Raw genomic sequence first — 5,734 nt, forward strand, 5'->3', positions numbered from 1 at the left:
AATCCTCATCCAAAAGGTCATCATCAATAATTTCATCTTTAATATCCTCATTAAAAAAGACATCCTCATCTTCAATGGCTCTTGGGTGTTTTTATTGAATTTCCATGGCAGAATCAAAGCTCAATTGAGTTTCTAGAACAAAATTGGTGTGTAAATCAAGATCAGGTGGCTTACACAGATCATTTTTATCATTTGAATTAGGAGAAAAATTTGAGCTATAATCAAGAATATTGATCTCCTTGGCATGTGACTAGACTTTTGGATCCGGAGAGAAAATAACTTTAGTTGTGGCTTCATTGTTTTAGTTCATGGGTTTGTTGTGATCTGCGTTAATGGGCTTTTTTTAGATTGCCCAAATCCCTCTTATTACATTTAACTACTAAATGAATTCGTTTTATGGGCCTTGAGTTTATGGATTTTGTTTGTAGCCTAACCAGTATGTCTTTGTCCATTGCTATTGATTTTGGGCCATCCCATTTGAAACTAGGCCCAACTTGTGTAAGCTTCTTGCCCTTATCCAGACCATAACTGGTTTCATCTTCTTCGAGAAACTCGGCTGCCTCTTTATTCTTTCTAGTTTGATCTCTCTTACTTCCTGTAAAGTCCTTCCTTCTCCATACTTTTCTGACAACTTTGGCAGAAGGCTACATAGGTAGACCATTGGAGGTAGCTGGATCGCTCATCTTACCGCCATCTTCATGCTCTAGGATAATTAGAACATCAAATCTGGATCTATTCAATGGGTTAGGTCCTTGATTTGGGTGAACCGATTTGTTACCTATTGGTTGCTTTAAGATTCACACATGAGCTGGTCGTTAGAATTTCATCCATTCTCCATAAATTTCTTTCGGTGAAGATTTGGGTAGGTTTTCGATGATCTCTCAAGATGTGAAACTTTCTTTTCCTTAATCGTTTGGCCATCTTGTTGACTAGGTGAATTTTGATTATTTATTTGGTTGAGATTGATCTCATGAGTCTTGCTCTTTTCTTTCTCTCCATTTTTGTTCTTTAGATTATGTGGGCAGATACTTTTGTTGTGCCTATAGCAATCACACCTGAAACAAATAAGATTTAAGATTTCATACTTAACATTGTAAAGTTCGTCTCTGATAAAAATCCTTGGTACAAGTTTCTTTTGAAGGTCGATTTCAACACTAATTTGAACAAATTTTCCCCTTTCTATTTTTCCAGACTCATTCTTATAATCAGCTTCTGAGAGTGTGTTCACATCCACCTTTAGTGTTTTGCTTATGTAATTACCTTTCTTTGTCATAGCATTGAATAGGTATATTATTAAGTCTTACCCAAAGTGCTATCTTTCCGAGAATATTTGTGTTGGGGTTAAAACTTAGTGCCCAACATTGGATCAGGATACAATGATAAAAAAAATGATCCATGGCCCTCCATTGAGAATGTGTTGATATGCTATTTGATTCATAATTTTGATTATGTAATAGCCATTGACCAGATCAATGAGTTCAAAATTTTAAGCTGCCATATCCTTGCTAGTCTAGGCTTGAGAGATTTAGGATTAAGTTAGATTCCCAGAGTGTTAATGACCAGAGCATCCATCCAACGTGTGCATATTTTCTTCTATTTCTTATCCAAGATTTGAACACTAGGATAATGATCCATTAGTTTCTTGGTATTTTCTGAGAGTCCATTTTTGCTGTAATTCCTTTGCTAAGGTCTCATTAATGTACTCATTGTCTTTCCCTTCATTGATTCCATAACAACCATTATAGCCTATCAGTGATTCTTTGTAAGAAATGGAAGCTCTGAATGCTTTGATGCCTTGGAGTAATTGTTCTTTGATTGGATTAGCATCTTTGTCGTGAGTAATCTCAATTTGTATCTCCATAGCTTGAACTTGCTGATCTTGGCTTTCTGTTCCTTTGTCTATCATTTCTTCATCTACCTTTGAGATATTTCGTTTAAGTAAATCAACTTCCTTTTTCGATGTAGGTGGATCTACAGTTGTATCATGTGATTTTGAGGCAAAGAAGATGAAGTTTAGATTGGTAATAGAATTGGAAGACATGTACGCGTGCTCTCTAGAAGGCAGAGAAGTTCTGAAGCTGTTTTGCCTATAATGATTGTATTTCTTTATTTTGTCATTATAATTGACGAACAATTTTGATTTATAAAGTTTGATTTAATAATTTTAAAATATCGTTACAATAATTTTTAGAAAAATTGCAAAAAATCTTTGCAAATATTCAAATAATCAGAAGATCTTTCAAATTACTTGGAAATAACATATTTAAACAAGGGCTATTGTTGCTTTGGAGTAAAATTCAAAGATCTTGTTGATCATTAAAAAAAAATTCCTAGTAAATGATGGAAGGTTTAAATTCCAACTTGTATGTGTGGAATAAATCAAATTAAGTCCAATTTATATATATATATATATATATATAATTATATAATTATATAATATCTAGTATTATTAGGTCAGATTTAAGTGTGCGTGTGTGTGTAAACACTCATGTATAGATTGGGGGATTCTAAATATCTAATTACAGAAATATTGATTTTAATAATATATATATATTAATTTATATCATCAACATATTTACATAATAATAATAATACTATATCAAATATATAAAAAATACATTAAGTTAAATATATGCATTCAATTAAGTAATATATATATATATATATATCAAATTTTTTATATTGAGATTGAAAGGTCATCGTAGCTCAACTAATAAAAGGCACGCACAAAAAGAAAGAGGTCTTAGGTCCGAGTTGAGGCAATGTCACATATTTAAAGAGAAAATTAAAATAGGTTGCTGACATGGTGATGATGTGACATGGAGGTTCAAATAGCTACGATGATATAGCGAAGTAGTGGGTGATATTGGAGTGACGGTCCAACGATCGGACACACAAGTAATTATAAAATAAATTCATGGAGATCCAAATAGCTACCATGATATGGCAAGGTAGTGGGTGATATTGGAGTGACGGTCCAACAATTAGACACATAAGTAATTATAAAATAAATTAGTGATGAAATTTACTTACTAAATTAGTGATAGATATATATGTCACATAAATTAATAACGCTATATGATGGACCCCATGGCACGGATGACATGACATTAATGGTAACAAAGCTTAAGGATGGTAATCATGAGCATGGTGGCATAAAAGGAGCCCAAGGCAAGGAGCAAGGAGTCCAACACTTCCAATCTAATGTGCCTAAAAACCCTTTACAACATATTGAAGATCTAATGATAGAAGCCTGAACTAAAGCCATGAAGCAAGTCTTGTCTAGTCTTGTGCAAGAAGTTCAAGAGCTTGGAGAGCATTGGGGCACTCCTCTCAAGCTTAAAGGAGAGCATCTAGGCATGTATAATGTGTTTAAGATCCAAATTCATGAAAAGTCAAGCCCAAAAGGTGCAAACCCTAGCCTAATGCAATGAAGACTACAAGTGGAGCCTCTTGCAAGCAAGGAGGCATGAAACCCTGGTGAAGAAGTTAAGGGTGGCGTGATTTTGAATCTTTTATAATCCCTTAATTATCTCCTTAATTATTTTCTATTTTAGTAGTTCTTTGACTTGACTCCCTTTCTTAAGGAGCAAGACTAGTCATAGTTTCCTATTTTGAGTCTAGTCAAAGATTAGAATTAATTATATTATTTTTTTATTTCTAAGTCTTGCAATACCATAATTTTAGGATCATATCTTCTAAATTATGTGGCTGAATATTTTCTCCTTTATTTTATATTATTTTCTATCTTCTTTTAGTATTAGGAAATTAGGGTTTTAATTTTAGGAAATAGTCTTTTCTATGAGCCTATATATATTAGGCATGCTCCCTCTTGTAAACGGAAGAGAAGTTGAATGAAATTATTCATTTTAGAGTTTATAAATCTTGTGAGCCTTAGTACTTTGTGGTAGCATCCCGTGTGAGAAACAGGCATGATCAAAAGCGTGATCAACTCTTGTGGCATCTTCAAAAATTGAGGTTCCTAAAGGTAGGTGCTCTAGAGGATCTTCTCCTTGATCAATATCCCATTATTTATTTTATTCCTTTCTTTATTTTCATCATAAATTTCATCCCCTTCTTTTTGTTCTTGTGTTTTTGTTATGTTTTAGGGTTCTGTCCCTAAACTAGCACGATTCTGCTTATGCGTCCCTTATCATTATGTTTTGGCAAAAATTAGTATTATTAGTGATAGATTTTTCTAATTAATTGCAATTTTTCTAGTAGTGCCAAGTGGGTATTATCCAAAGAAAACAAGTCTTGGGTGATGATTGTAAAAACTGCCCAAGAGGGAGGTGAATTAGGCTAATTAAAATAAAACAAGTAACGCAGAAATAAAGATACATAAGGAATGATATCACTAAACAAAGCTGATTGAAGAGAAGAGAAGCTTTGTACAGAGAGTTTATACTAGTTTAACTCTATCCACCTGAGCCTATGTCTAGTCCCTAAGGCACTCTTGAGATTTTTCACTATCCACCAAAATTAAACCGGGCTCTTAGTTACCATAGTACAATACAAAGTTGTTACTAAGTTCAAAACTCTCCCCCTTATAAAGGTGATTGCAAATCTCCTTAAGCTCCCCAAGCTTAAGTTCCTTTGTTTTAGATATGAAAAATAAGGATAAATAGAGTAAGTTTAAGAATGAAGTACTACTATTAAAATCTATCTCGAAAAGTAAATTTACAATCAGTGAAGCTCACAAACAATGGATATTGCAGCAAAAAGTTGGTTAGAAAAGAATACGTATACTTGTACAAAATCATATATGTGTTCGCTTCATAGATAAGCCGTATTTATAGTTGACATTGAGAGTAGATCCATTAGACTCATGTAATTAGCCTTGGAGCATTGTTCTTCTTTCCTTTTGTGTTTCTCTGAGAATGAAGTGATAAAACATTGCTTTATGACAGAGTTGCGTGTTTTTGGTGACTTTAAAAAAGTAATGACTATATATATTTAATGCTCTGATAAAATTACTGTTGAGATGAATGCTGTTTGGGTATAAAGAAAAATTAAAGATTGAATAAGAGTTTAATCTGACCTGAGAATGTGTTTAGAAGGCTTCTAGAGATGACTATGAGAGCCCAACACTTAGAATATGAAATAGATGAATAATGAGTGAGCTTCGAATTGCACAAAAATGAGATCTAAAAACATAGCACAAATATTCATAATTGTACCTATATAAGCTATTTGTACTAGTAAAAGCAAGAACTTATATGTAAAGAAGTGCTAAGTTACTATATGGGTATAAAGGATTTATAAGAATTGATAAGTTCTTAATCCAACCTGAAGTTGTATTAAAAAGGATTCTAAGAAGGTTATAAGGTTAACACAACTCATAAAAAATGATATTGAATGAGTTTTGAAGAGTATGAAATCAAAATATGAAGAACAAAGCATACTTCTTTATGTTTATACTGCAATAAGCATCACTATACTAGTATAAGGAAGTTTTGTATGGGTATAAGGAAGCTTTGTACCTAAATAAGCATTCAAGACAATATAAGTAACTTCTAATGGGTATAACTCTTTCATTTTAATTCCAAATCAGACAAATACCTATGTTTGGAAAGATCTGGATATCTAGTTTCAAACGAAATAATACCCAAGCCCAAATTAAAAGTATTTTGAGAGATGTGATAAAAATGGTGAGCAAAGGTCAAAAATGTTTTTCTCTAGGTCTGAAAGTTTCAACAGCCAAATTTGAAAAATTATATTTATTTCATATAAA

General features: G+C 32.6%; 1 long non-coding RNA gene across 1 annotated transcript; it reads left to right on the top strand.

Annotated features, from left to right (window-relative positions):
• Positions 1–568: 568 nt before the first annotated feature.
• LOC129305655 (uncharacterized) lies at positions 569–2,170 on the top strand. The gene is made up of 2 exons (XR_008591991.1): positions 569–862; positions 1,966–2,170. It is a non-coding gene; the product is annotated as an uncharacterized LOC129305655 (long non-coding RNA).
• Positions 2,171–5,734: the final 3,564 nt, after the last annotated feature.

Source organism: Prosopis cineraria, unplaced genomic scaffold, assembly GCF_029017545.1.
Source record: "Prosopis cineraria cultivar Desert tree isolate PC_DT_omini unplaced genomic scaffold, ASM2901754v1 PC1, whole genome shotgun sequence".
In the NCBI taxonomy this organism is placed as follows: Eukaryota; Viridiplantae; Streptophyta; class Magnoliopsida; order Fabales; family Fabaceae; genus Prosopis; species Prosopis cineraria.